General features: G+C 38.1%; 1 protein-coding gene across 1 annotated transcript in view; it reads right to left on the bottom strand.

The window, feature by feature from the left end:
- Positions 1–15,114, bottom strand: part of LOC127427157 (U6 snRNA-associated Sm-like protein LSm5) — a 298,822-nt gene that overhangs the window by 86,767 nt on the left and 196,941 nt on the right. The window lies entirely within an intron of this gene.

Genomic DNA, 15,114 nt, shown 5'->3' with positions numbered 1-15,114 from the left:
AGTGCTACTTCTGTTCCATTTTGCCATATTTCTTAAGTTTTAACTTTTTATAGATTTGGCATTTTACACATACATGCACATCTGTTTCCCTCTTTATAGTGTTTGTTGTTGTTTGTTTTGGCTAATGTATCAACCACCTCATTCCCTAGCACCCCAACATGTGTCACTCGGCAAAAATATACAACTACACCTAATTCCTTTAATCTGTGTAATAGTGAGTGAACTTCCATTAACCCTCCTATGGTATTTGGTCATTTTTTACTGAAAAAAAGGGGGGTTCCTTTATCTGAGCAGTACAAGACTTGGTGACTTTTCCTCCATTTGCCATCTGAACATAAATATAAATAATTGGGCTTGATTCAATAAGTCTAAGTGGTCATACATTTTTTTTTTTTTTTTTAAATGGTCACATTCATTGTCATAATTGACCGACCACTGAAAATGAATGGGAAAGACAGTTATTATTATTATTATTATTATATATATATATATACCAGGGCATCAATAAGTGGAGCTTTTGTCATCTTTTGTTTTCCAGCTGATGACAGCAATCTGACACGCTCACAAACATACACACGCACACACACACGTTTGCTCTAAACTGTATCACATCCAATTTTTTCAAGACTGATTTAGCTGCCGATCCAAAAACTATGCTCCCATTATCCATACTAGAATAGAATAAACTTTGATAGATAGCTAATAATGAGCAGTGATAAGCACCCCAATAAAAGATGGCCACTGCATGCATACAACTGATAATATTTACACTTTGTTTCAATTGTAGTACTATGCCTCTTCCAGTTCAACCTCTCATCAAACCAGACACCAATATATTTAAACTCTGATACTCTTTCCAATGGCTGATTATATAAATTAAAAGTGATATAATCCTTATGGCTTTTCCTCATGAAAATCATCTAATTTGTCTTTGGCACAAAGAATTTTAACCCCCAATCCAAGGACCATTTCTCAACTTTTCTGATTGCCCCATGGAACCTTTTAATATAAACATTTTCAGCCTCTTTTTTTGTGATTAACAACACCCCAGTGGTCACACAACCATAGACACACACACACACACACACACACACACACAAAAAAAAAAAAAAAAAAATATATATATATATATATATATATATATATATATATATATATATATATATATATATAGCTGCAAGCAGCAATTATCGGGGTTCAATCACCGTAGGGCCTTTAAGCCCATGTTCTGGACCTGCGTGAAGTTGGCCCCCCACCCAACGCAAAACGTCGGCAAAATAGTCTCAATCGTTTGTGCTAGTTTGTGCTGGTTTGTGCTGTAACAATTTTCGTTTGTGCTGCTTCGGTTTTTTAGATATTAAAATAATATTTATAGGTCATTCTGAGGTCACTCAGCCTCCCACATGCTCCAGATTCACCCAAAATAGGCTCAATCGTTTGTGCTCCGTTTGAGCTGGTTTGTGCTGTAAAAAATGTTGTTTTTGCGAGACTTTTTTTTTTTTTTTTTACAATACAGTTGAAGTAACAAGGTAAGATCCAAATGGCAAACCAAATCACATAAATAGTCGCATTCACTTAAGTATCCACTGTGCGTTTTCAACTTTTTCGGACACAGCGGGTCACAGGATGTGTGGAATGAAACGCAAACTCCAAGGTAAGTGTTTTTACTTGTTACTGTATGTAGTTATGTGAAAAACAGTAGTAATATTAACACTGTCATAAATACAGACACCATAATCTGTATGCTGTAGCTCTGTGTTTATACATACATAGGCTGTGTGTGTGTGTGTGTGTGTGTGTGTGTGTGTGTGTGTGTGTGTACAGTACAGGTCAAAAGTTTGGAAACATTAAGATTTTTAAATGTTTTTGAAAGAAGTCTCATCAAGGCTGTATTTATTTGATAAAAAAATTCAGTAAAAACAGTAATATTGTGAAACAATACACTTTAAAATAGCTGTTTTCTGTTTTAATATAATTTAAAATGTTATTTTATTTCTGTGATGTCAAAGCTGAATTATCAGCATCATTACTCCAGTCTTCAATGGTTTGTTTGTTTGTTTTTCTTTATTTTACTTGTATCGTTTATTTTATAGATTATACTGTATATTCTTTTTTCTATTTGTAGTCTATATATGCTCTATATTTTATACTGTGTTGGAATGACTATTGTCATGTTCATTGTTTGTAATTTGACTGGCATAATAATAATAAAAATTTTAAAAAAACTCCAGTCTTCAATGTCACATGATCCTTCAGAAATCATAGTAAAATGTTGATTTTGTGCTCAACTATTATCAATTATTATTGGTGCTCAATTATTAAGAATGGTTCTTATTTTTTTTTTAATGTTGAAAACCATTTTTGCATGCTTAATATTTTTTGTGGAAACCGTGATACATTTTTGTGTGGATTCTTTGATGAATACAAAGGTAAAAAGAACAGCATTTATTTGAAATAGAAATCTTTTTAACAATATAAATGTCTTTACTGTCTCTTTTGATCAATTTAATGCATCCTTGCTGAATAAAAGTATTATTTTATATATTACTTACCCCAAACCATTGAATGGTGTGTATCATGGTTTCCAAGCAGCACAACTGTTTTCAACTGATAATAATAATGAATGTTTCTTGAGCAGCAAATTAGCATATTAGAATGATTTCTGAAGGATCGTGTGACACAGAAGACTGAAGTAATGATGCTGAAAATTCAGCTTTGATCACAGGAATACATTTCAGATTACTATATATTCAGATAGAAAACAACTGTTTTACATTGGAATAATATTTCACAATATTACCGTTTTATTGTATTTTTGATCAAATAAATGCAGCCTTGGTAAGCAGAAGAGACTTCTTTCAGAAACAATAAAAAATCTTAATGTTTTCAAACTTTTGACTAGTACTATATATATATATATATATATATATATATATATATATATATATATATATATATATATACACTATATTGCCAAAAATATTCGCTCACCCATCCAAATAATTGAATTCAGGTGTTCCAATCACTTCCATGGCCACAGGTGTATAAAATGAAGCACCTAGGCATGCAGACTGCTTCTACAAACATTTGTGAAAGAATGGGCCGCTCTCAGGAGCTCAGTGAATTCCAGCGTGGTACTGTGATAGGATGCCACCTGTGCAACAAGTCCAGTCGTGAAATTTCCTCGCTACTTGATATTCCACAGTCAACTGTCAGTGGTATTATAACAAAGTGGAAGCGATTGGGAATGACAGCAACTAAAATGACAGAGCGGGGTCAGCGGATGCTGAGGCGCATAGTGCGCAGAGGTCGCCAACTTTCTGCAGAGTCAATTGCTACAGACATCCAAAGTTCATGTGGCCTTCAGATTAGCTCAAGAACAGTGCATAGAGAGCTTCATGGAATGGGTTTCCATGGCCGAGCAGCTGCATCCAAGCCATACATCACCAAGTGCAATGCAAAGCGTCGGATGCAGTGGTGTAAAGCACGCCGCCACTGGACTCTAGAGCAGTGGAGACGCGTTCTCTTGAGTGACAAATCACGCTTCTCCATCTGGCAATCTGATGGACGAGTCTGGGTTTGGCGGTTGCCAGGAGAACGGTACTTGTCTGACTGCATTGTGCCAACTGTGAAGTTTGGTGGAGGGGGATTATGGTGTGGGGTTGTTTTTCAGGAGCTGGGCTTGGCCCCTTAGTTCCAGTGAAAGGAAATCTGAATGCTTCAGCATACCAAGAGATTTTGGACAATTCCATGCTCCCAACTTTGTGGGAACAGTTTGGGGATGGCCCCTTCCTGTTCCAACATGACTGCGCACCAGTGCACAAAGCAAGGTCCATAAAGACATGGATGAGCGAGTTTGGTGTGGAAGAACTTGACTGGCCTGCACAGAGTCCTGACCTCAACCCGATAGAGCACCTTTGGGATGAATTAGAGCGAAGACTGTGAGCCAGGCCTTCTCGTCCAACATCAGTGTCTGACCTCACAAATGCGCTTCTGGAAGAATGGTCAAAAATTCCCATAAACACACTCCTAAACCTTGTGGAAAGCCTTCCCAGAAGAGTTGAAGCTGTTATAGCTGCAAAGGGTGGGCCGACGTCATATTAAACCCTATGGATTAAGAATGGGATGTCACTTAAGTTCATATGCGTCTAAAGGCAGATGAGCGAATACTTTTGGCAATATAGTGTATATGTTGAAAATCGTGACTCAATGAATTAAGAATTAAGTCAAAATGATTTTACTTTTGAAATGTAATTACTGTGTACTATCGAACATCCATTAACTCAAATAATGGACCTTTAAAAACTTAAACTTAAAAACACTTAATACTGACAAGCCACTATCTGTCTTCAAACCAAAAATACCACACAGAATAATAGAGTTGAGTGCAAACAACATCAGGCCTGACTTCCAGAAAAGCAGATACTACTTCTCCAAACAGGGGTAGGAAAACAAAGGTGTGTGGCATATAACAAAAATACTTGTATGTTTGAAATTAAATTTAAACAATGCAATCAGTCTTTTGTGTATAATACAGCATGTGGGCATATTTTGTTTTTTTTTCTGACGCTCCTGTCACTCCACTTCTCAGGTCGTCACACATCTCCCAGACACATGGAGACCTCCTGCAGTAGGCCACATAATGTCCAAGAGCATCCTGGGTTAAGCCTCCTTTGAATGCAATGATTGCCCTTAAAGTAAATCTCTCTCCTTGGAGCATCAGATTGGAGGGAAATTCACACAAAGGAAATTCTGTTGAGTTGCTTCCCAGGTCAGTGTCAATCCACAGAAGTTCTCCCAGACTGTAACTGTGAGAAACTTTCCCTGCACAGAGCACTTTTCCTGAGGTATCTGTCTTGAATGCAGAGGGACACTGTGACAGACTTTGTATTGGCCTGAGGCAGGGGGACTCTGGAAGTATAAGGCCTTCTTCCACTGCGGTCTGAAGATGAGCCATGCCAGAAGCCTGCAGTACAGCAACAGAAGTACAAACAAATGGAAATTCCCTGGTGACTTGTGTGCTGAGACCACAATACTGTGAGGAGCACTGTTTTGTGAAGGAAACACATGCACGTTTTGTCACTGACTTTTCAATGATAGTGGAGATGTGGCACTGTGCATTGATTTGGAGAGCACCAGACTTCAATCGGACAGCTTTGAATATTTCACTCAGCAGCTCTGCCCTCTGTGTGTAGGCCTGTGCATTCAGACCCTTTATGGTTTTGGATTTCACTAGCTGGAGGAGGTTGTTGGAATCCTCACCGCAAACAAAATTTTCAAAAGTGACACTATCGCAGAAAGCACAGCATAAGCATTGACAAAAAGCAACAAATGCACATGTGTTTAGCACAGAGATTCTTGATTTCCTGAGTTTAACAGGCTGTTGATAATTTCCATTTTTCAACAAGTCCACTTTCAGTCTTTTCCCCCTCACAGATGGATCTGCATGGAGCCATTCAGGACAAGGAGAGAGGTTTGAATTCCTCTTCCTCTTTTTGAGTGGAACCGCTAGGCCTCTCCAGTTTTCAACAGCGTCTTCATCTGTTTGAAGGATGTTTGTGACATTGTCAGATTTCCCAGAACAGGAAGCATCCATTTCTGGTTTTCCATCAACACTGCAAGTTGTGGTGGGTAGTGGATTGGCTCTTGTGATGATCACTGTTGCAACAGCTGCATCCTCTTCACCTTTTTCCTCACCTTTTTGTTTTGCAGAACAAATTCGCATGTTGCCTTCAATGAAGGACAGATGTCGAGCAGTGAATCGATCCACCCGAATAGGCAAGTTTTCATGCTTGAATAGGCCACGTTTGAGGTTTTTGAACTCTGTTTCAACATTGGCTGAACTTGCGGTGATGTTGGTCCTTCGAAAGTGAGGGATCATTACCCCTGTCCAGAGTGGTATGTAACTTGCAAGCCAGATTATATTGGGAATAATCTCAGCGAGGAAGTGTATATTATCACGATCCCCGTTAGCTACGGCAAGTGACCTGCTCTCCTCACGTATGTCTGTTACCCACTGTCGTAGGTCTGTCTGTGTTTGGTCACATGGATCCACTTCCAGGTCCTCACCCTCTACATCTGGAATGATGACACACTCTTCTGCAATTTGGGCTTTTAGGTAGGGTTAGGGTCTCTGCTTCGCTGAGAGTCACAACAGTAATACTGCGTAGTAGCTCTTTTGCATCATCCATGGATTGTGACATGAGAAGCTGTGCCATTGACCTCACAAAGAAATCTTTAATGCAATGTGTTTTTTTTCTTCAAGTAGTCCCACTGGCTGATCAACTTGATGCAGTGTGCAACATCAACCCGAACAAAACAAGGTGGCACTTTTGCTGACTGTTTACCGAGTAAGACACCACAACACTCATTGATGTAGATCTTTAGATCAGGATGAGGAGTAAAAGCCTTGATCAGTTGCCTCTGATTTCTATGTATTTCTCTGTGGCTGATGGATAGACCTTGGCTCTTTTAAAGGCAAATGTGCAGGGGCATTTCACTTCTTGCCAAATGTGATGATTTATCACATGTGTCCAGATGCCAGGCTTCAAAATTGTGTATTCCCTTTTTTGTGTTTTAGAGAACTTGTTGTTGTATTTAACCATTTCAGGCATGAATTCAATCCATTTCTGAAATGGAACTTCAAGATCAAAAGTCCAGCAATCTTTTGGTCTGGGTGCAAGGGAACCTGGCTCAAAATCAGTGTCATCACTACTGCCATTTGTTTCACGATCACATTCATGAGTAAACCCTAAAGCACTCCAGATGTTGTGTCTATTTAATTTAACAAAAGTGTATAGAGCCTTTGCAGTGATCTTGTTTTCTAGCTGCTTACTAAGCTCTGTCCAGATGCTCTGATTAGGAGTAGCTATGTTGCCATTTTGGACTATGGCCTCTTTAGATGAACACAGGACAGTGAAAATGGAATCTCTGTCGACTGCTGGTTTCTTGAGCATCTGGCATAAGCAAAACATAATTACCCACTTAAATAATCCTGACTCAAAAAATGTCATGTTCAGTATAAACTTGTTTTCATGTATTACTGTATTGGTCCGAATATAAGGATAATATAATATAGTAATAATATATAAGGATAATATATCTTATATTAGGACTGTAAGGGGGTTCGAGGAAAGGAGGAGGCGAGAACCGGCTTGACAACTTGAATAATAATTTAATGAACAACTTAAACAAACACACAGCCGTAAACACACGCACACACAGTACAGCTGCCTGTAATTCTCTCTCTCTCGAACTCTCGTCCCCGGCCGCCTTTATCCCTCGCGCGCCCCATCAGGCTGATTGGGGACCGGGCGTACGTCATTCCAGCCCGGCCCCGCCCTCCTCAGCTCTACAAGGACCAATATGGTAATGTTGACCCCTAGATGCACAATGTATTCAAAAAACTAACATGGGTCACATCTGCAACTGTAATTAGCATATATTAGTATTAGCAATGAGTTTTCTGTTCGATAAACGTTGACAATCTTAGCTCTCTTGAATGTTGTACCATTATTCTTGAAGTTAACAAATAATATTGTAACTGACAGTGTTAAAACATTGTACTTACATTGGCCAGAAATTTGATTTAGTAACGACTTTTGTAGTTTGATTTATATCGACTTTTTCTCTACTAACTCTACACTAATTTCCACAAGAGCATCCACAGAACAATTTCCACAGAAGTGTCACTTGCGCCTAGTGGTGGCAGTGAAGTGTAGCAGATGATACTCCATGTAAATAAATCAAAAGTTCAATCAGGAAAGACCAGTGAATGAAGTAAAGATAAGTGTTTATTGAACAAATGATGTGATGATTACTCTTGACAGAAAGTCTTCGGTAATTCGACTCAAAAAGTGTGTTCACATCGAGGAGATTTGCGCTTTTGTTCTGGTGCCCAGAGCTGAGCGAAAGTGAGTGACAGAAAGAGTCCGACAGACACCAGATGAATACTGAGCTGCTGCTGTCTGAACTCCAATAAGTTTTTAATAAACACCATAGCAACTACAAAAACATTGATATGGAGTTGTTGTTGTTGTATTAAACATCTTCATCCAACATTTTGGTAAGAGATTGAAATGACAAACCCAAAATAAAATGCTCACTGCTCATAAATCGTACTGACTTCACACAAAACAAGAGAGACCTATTTTAGAAATATATAATATAGTCAGAGGTAGGTGGTACCGGGGAATGACCGAGACTTTTATTCTGTCAGTATTGTATTCAATAAATATCAGCATTTATATTTCGCCTGTAATTCAGTGTCTAATATCTAAAAAACCGAAGCAGCACAAACAAAAATTTTTACAGCACAAACGGAGCACAAACGATTGAGCCTATTTTGGGTGAATTTGGAGCATGTGGGGGGGCTGGTGACGTCATCGCCTATAATTCAATGTCTAATATTTAAAAAACCGAAGCAGCACAAACGAAACTTTTACCGGCACAAACCAGCACAAACGAAGCACAAACGATTGAGCCTATTTTGGGTGAATCTGGAGCATGTGGGGGGGCTGAGTGACCTCAGAATGACCTATAAATATTATTTTAATATCTAAAAAACCGAAGCAGCACAAACGAAAATGTTTACAGCACAAACCAGCAAAAACGGAGCACAAACGATTGAGACTATTTTGCCAGCGTTTTGCGTTGGGTGGGGGGCCAACTTCACGCAGGTATGTTCTGGTCTATATTAGGCATTTCTCAAACATTATGCAACAAAGACAATGCACAAACTGCATACAAAATGTCAACTCAATCGGAAAAGCGGTAACAGTGTTACATCCACTTTAAATTTTGTCATTTTTACAGTGCCACCAAGTGGCTGAGCTCCATTTCTTTGTATGTTTGTCCTCAGAATGAGCCCTTACATAAGTGTGCCAAATTTTGTGACAATATTTCATTCCATTTAAGAGTTGTAGCTATTTAAGTAGCAGTGGCTAAGTCGACTACTTATATTTTGCATGCCGTCGACATGTAAAATCGAAAGTTCAATTTAAAAAAAAATTATTCATAAATACACTAGTTCACAAAAGTAGGTTTTTAATGTAATCTCAAATATTTAATGAACGGTTTGACGGACAGTTTGGTTCTTGAGGTAAAGTTGTTCAGAATGAGAGGAGCTATCATATGATATGAATTTCTTGTGTTTTCTTTTAAAACATTGCGTATATACAACCGTTAACACGCACAAAAATCGTGATAGCGCCACCCAGTGGCCGATTTTTTAAAAACTTTGCACAGACCTCTTAGGCCAAGAGTCAAATTAGTCCACTGAGTTTCATCCGATCGACCTTTGTTAACCTTGTCTAATAGCTGCTGAAAGATGATTGGCCGATGGCAGCCATGTTTTTAAACATACTCAAATGTCCTCATAGACATTGATGGGACCTGAGACAAAGACACTGCATGTAAAGTCAATTGGACCAATGGTTCCATAGTTACAGCCATTTTCATGTTTTCCCTGTTATAGCGCCACCAAGTGGCAAAACTGCATGGATTTTTTGTGCGTCCTCAGAAAGCCCATACATTAGTATGTCAAGTTTAGTGAAGATATCTCATTTCGTTCAAGAGTTATAGCATTTACGCCACCCCTATTTCCTGTGTTTTCGCATATCGTAGCTAACGTGAATCGAAAGTTAAATCTTTTTTTAATAATTATTGGTATTGACACTCCATAGAATCATTTGGCATTGGTTTGGTCCCAATCGGAGAAACAGCATAGGACTAGTTCGCAAAAGAAGGTTTTGCCAAAAATCCAAGATGGCGGAAAATTTTTCATGCCGGAAATGTATTTGGAGACATAGGCTGTGTCTCGTTTGGAAGGATGCGTCCTCCAGAGGTTGCATTTGTCGGCCGCATATGTCATCGAGGCTGTCTTGTTTCAGAAAAGCGAGCAGGACACTTCGAATGCAGCCTTCGAATGCGACCTTCTTTCAAGGGAATTCAGAGGATGCATGAGGTGTATCCTTCGTGGGCACTCACAACCCACAGTTCTTTGCTTCAAAGGACATGTCTAAAAACAATCATGCCAATTTGCCCGTAAATATGTTCAAACGCAAAGAATGTTAATTCCCAAGTTGAAGTACCTCAGTAGATAGGTGCAGAGTATAATATGTATAATTATATTAATATATAATTAAAATAAATTATTAGACTAAAAGTACACCTGTAAAATCTATTTTCTTTTCTCTTTACTTCATTATAACTCTCCTACAATTTACCTCTTGCATTCCCTTCTGAAGGGACTTTGTTCCCTTCTCACTCAAAGAGCTCGTGCTTGTTAAAAAGTGGCATGCTGTCATAGCAACCATGTTACATTCTGTTTCCGTTCATCCTACGAAGGCTGTCTCGTTTAAACGAGATTTGTTTAAAGGAGGACACTCAATATACTGCAGCCTTCAAAGGACGCGACCTCCGGAGGACGCATCCTTCCAAACGAGACACAGCCATACATTTTAAGCCACAGATTCCATTGATATAAGACACTTGAGTCTGTGACAAACGGTTAAAACGTTATGGTCATTTTTCTAAAAGTTTTTGTTTTGCTCACTATAGCGCCACCATCTGGCCGATCGGGGCGAGACTTTGTGCCTGAGTAGCGACAGTGAGTGCTACCTTCTAACCAAATTTAATGTCTCTCCGCCTTACGGTTGGGCTCCACGATCAGTTTTAAGGCAGAACAATAATAATAATAATAAAAAAACTAGAGAAGAAGAGAAATGCGGAAAAGAAGGTAAAGAAAATATATATTTTTTTACATTTATTTTATAAATAAGAGTTATAGTAACTGCTTTTGATTATGGTTGTGGATTAGTCAAGTGCATTCGAAAGAGGCAGGTTTTGAGCCGTTTCTTCAGGTAGAGGACATAGACATAGTTCTTTTTGTCCCTAATCGGTTTTATATTACTCTTGTTATATTTAAAATGTTATTTTCATTGAAAATTTTATTTTACCAAAAAAATGTAATTGAAATGTCATTTCTCTAAACCTATAAGGCAACTTAAAAACTGCCTCATTTTCTTTGACATCCTACATTCAAAACAGCTTCTACTTGTATTCATATATGCAATAAAATTCCTAAATCATGTAATTACACATACATACAGAAATCTAATGAATGAATTGATGAATTTGTTTAATAATTTTTTACGTTTGTGAAATGACTGCATTAAAACTTGGTAGTTGTGTAAATTTTTGTTTTGTTTTTGCGAAATTACAACCTTAAAATGTGTTAATTGTGGGAATTTTGTATTTTCATATTTTTTAATAAATTGATCCAATACCATATACAATATAATAATTAGTCATTCTTGAGATATGGTACAAACCATCCCTGACATTTTCACATGCCATTATAAAGAGGAAATGTTGCTATTTTCAGAAGTAATCAATTATAAATACTGTAGTGAGGTCAGTGATTCCCCTTTATGGTTACTTGGAGATTGCTAGCAGTATTTACTCACTACATATGTAGTACTCACTGCATGTTTTGTGCTACTGTCTTGTTTTAGTTCATAGTTTCCTGTATTTTGTTATGCCATTACTTATTTAAACCTTCAAACCTTTCCTGTGTCCTTTGTGAGGTATTTTCCATTTGTTACTGGATTGTTTAGTTGGGTTGGTTTTGCTCTTGTTCTGTCTGATGGCTTAGTTCTGTTTTGTTGCACTTTGCAAACTCTGCTTAATGAATACACAGCATTAGCATCCTAACAGCCCTGTTCAAAGTCCATTCGTTACAAATACAACATAGTGGAAACAATAAACATTTAATTACAGTAACACATACTATTTTAACACAAGCTATTTCCATATTTCACCTGCTATTATGAGAAATCCATACAAGCTCTAATGATTTTTTTACATGTGCTTTTAAGTTATCATGCTTATATTTTCTATAATATAATCAAGATTTTTCTATTGCACTTATTCCATCATGCAACTGACAAATTGTTTGGGATTTTTACCTGCAAGCAGCAATTATTAGGTTTCAGTCTTTTTAGGGCATTTAAGGTCATGTTAAAAAGGATTTCAAAAGAGACACCTAAAACAGAGAAAGTGCATCAAAAACGTCAAGGCAATTAAGCAAAGAACCTTTGAGATATAGCCATTTTTTTATAGTCCACCACATAATTCCGTACATCATCACATCCTAGCATATATGTGCTAAATTTGATGTTTATAACACCACCTATTCTTTACTCTCCACCAAATTTTGCATTTCATATACTATGATATGACCATGCTAAATTGAAAGTTCAGCTTACAGACTCCAACATATATTCCTGCACTTTATTTGTTACTCCTAAAACCTAGAACTAGTTTGCAAAAGTACTGTTTTTTGTTATTAACATTTTTATTGATTCCATCCACATAAACCAATAAACACAACATAAAATACGGAATCAGTTATATAAATTTAACCCCTCCCCCCAAACAAACCCCCCCCCCCACCACCCGACACAAACATGCATTACAGTGGTCTCTTACAATTATAACAACAAACAACCTAAAAATATATACTTTCAAAAAACAAGAGTGCACATACACATCAAACTAAAAATGAAAAATCTAAAATCCCTCTCCACTGCCCCTCCCCGGGAACCCTCCAAAAATTCTAAATATCCACCCCACTTCCTATTAAACAAATTCCACTTTCCCAACATTCTATGGATCGCCTCCTCAAATGCCACAACGTCACCCATCTCCCCGCACCACTCCTGAAACGAGGGTGCCCCAGCCATCTGGGGCAAAATGAAAATTGTGTGTCCAACACATCACACATAAATCTTTGAATCTTCAACCAAAATTCCTGTATTTTAACACATCCCCAAAAAACATGGGTTGTGTCCCCGTCTTCTGGTTGGCATCGCCAGCAGGTGGGTGTGTCTTTAAGACCAAGTCTATACAATCTAGAGGGTGTCCAATATAATCGATTCAAAATCTGAAATTGCATCAGACGCACCCTTGAATCTCTAGATGCAGACTTGACATTTTTTAGAATCTTAGCCCACACTCCCTCCTCCAATACCAAGTTTAAATCTCTCTCCCATAATCTCTTGAGAGAAGTTGAAGCTCTGTCCCCCAGACTCTGAATTAACAAGGAGTAATACACTGATGTCTCATGACCTTTTCCAATAGCAGTAATCACCATTTCTAGAGTATCTGCCCTTTTAGGGGGGTGTATGCTACTCCCAAAAATAGTACAGAGCAGGTGGCACAGCTGTAAGTACCTGAAGAACTGAGATCTAGGAATCCTGAAATGTTGGTCCAAATTTTCAAAAAATCTCAACCCACCACTCTCATATAGGTCACCGAGCGTATTAACACCCCTCACAATCCACTTCGACCAGCAGAAAGGGGACTCACCAATATGCAACTTTGAGTTTAGCCATATGCTCGAGGCAACATTTAAATAAATGTCTGAATTAAACACTCTGGACACTTTTGTCCATAGCACGTGCGGATGCGAGAAGACGGGGTGCGACTTAACTTCTCCAATTAGTTTAATAGAAAGGCTTTGTAATAGTAAAATAGGGGCAAGGACTTTGTTCAATACCAAACCAGGGAGGGGCTGTCTCAGGTGGAAGTGACCAATGAGCCAAATGTCTGAGACCGAATGCATAATAATAAAATAAAATCTTGGGTAGGACTAGCCAACCTTTGTCAACCGGCCTATGTAACTTATTGAAATGTAACCTGGGATGCTTTCCATTCCAAATAAAGAACTTTGCTATAATATCAAATTGCTTGAAATAAGAGAGGGGGACATCTACAGGGAGAGATTGTAGTAGGTAGTTGAATTTTGGAATACAATTCATTTTAATAACATTAACCTTTCCAATCATCGATAAATGTAATGAAGTCCACCTGTCCACATCGATCGAAAACTTTTTTATTAAAGTTTCAAAATGAACTTACTAAATCACATAAATTTGCTGGGAATAAAATACCCAAATACTTAATGCCCTGTTTGGGCCATTGAAAGGCACCCGGCTGAAAAGCAGTTACTGGGCAGTACGCAGTCAGAGACAACACTTTGGATTTAGACCAATTAACTCTGTATCCTGAAAATTTCGAAAAGGAATTGATAATTCTGTGTAGGCAAGGCATAGATCTAGTGGGGTCGGAAACGAATAACAAAATATCATCCGCGTAAAGTAAAAGCTTATGCGTCACACCTCCCGCCGTCATCCCTGGAAAATCCTCCTTTCTTATCGCGGCTGCTAATGGTTCCAGGGCAAGACAGAACAATAATGGGGAAAGAGGGAAACCCTGCCGAGTGCCCCTATTCAGAGTAAAATAATTTGAAATTAATCCATTTGATTTTTCCGCCGCTACAGGGTGTCTATAAAGTAACTTAATCCATCCAATAAAAGTATTTCCAAACCCATACATTTCCAGAATCTTAAGAAGATAATCCCATTCTACCATATCAAACGCCTTTTAGGTGTCAAGTGAGATGGCCGCGACCGGAGTCTGATCATTTGCCACTGACCACATAATATTGATGAGACGCCTAATGTTGTCAGAAGAGCTGCGGCCCCGAACAAACCCCACATGATCCATATGTATAAGAGATGTCATAACTTTACTTAATCTGTTAACCAGAATTTTTGACAAAATGTTTACATCTAACTGGATCAGGGAAATTGGACAGTAACTTTTACACTCGCTTGGATCTTTGTCCTATTTGAGAATCAGACTGATCTGGGCTTGTGTCCTGATTGGAGGAAGCTTTCCATTCTTTAATGATTCCGTATAAACTTTTAACAAAAATGAAGCCAGTTCTGTAGCATAAGATCTAAAAAGTTCAGCGGCAAAGCCATCTGGCCCCGGAGACTTGCCAGTAGGCAGGGCCTTAATTACCTCATCAAGCTCCTCCAAGGTTATCTCAGTCAAGAGAATTGTTTTGCTCAGTCATCAATTTAGGGAGTTCTAATGGTTCCACAAAATTTCTAATATCTTCATCAGTAGACGAAGACGTGGAACTATAAAGATCAAGATAGAACTCTTTAAAGGTATTATTAATATCAATGGCCGAGGTAAAAATTTCACCACCAGCAGATTTCACTGAGAGAATGGTAGAAAAACATTCTCTCTGTTTTAAAT

This window comes from Myxocyprinus asiaticus, chromosome 36 (genome assembly GCF_019703515.2).
Source record: "Myxocyprinus asiaticus isolate MX2 ecotype Aquarium Trade chromosome 36, UBuf_Myxa_2, whole genome shotgun sequence".
NCBI lineage: Eukaryota > Metazoa > Chordata > Actinopteri > Cypriniformes > Catostomidae > Myxocyprinus > Myxocyprinus asiaticus.
The sequence above is the reverse complement of the archived record's forward strand: the minus strand, read 5'-3'. Positions and strand labels throughout refer to the sequence as shown.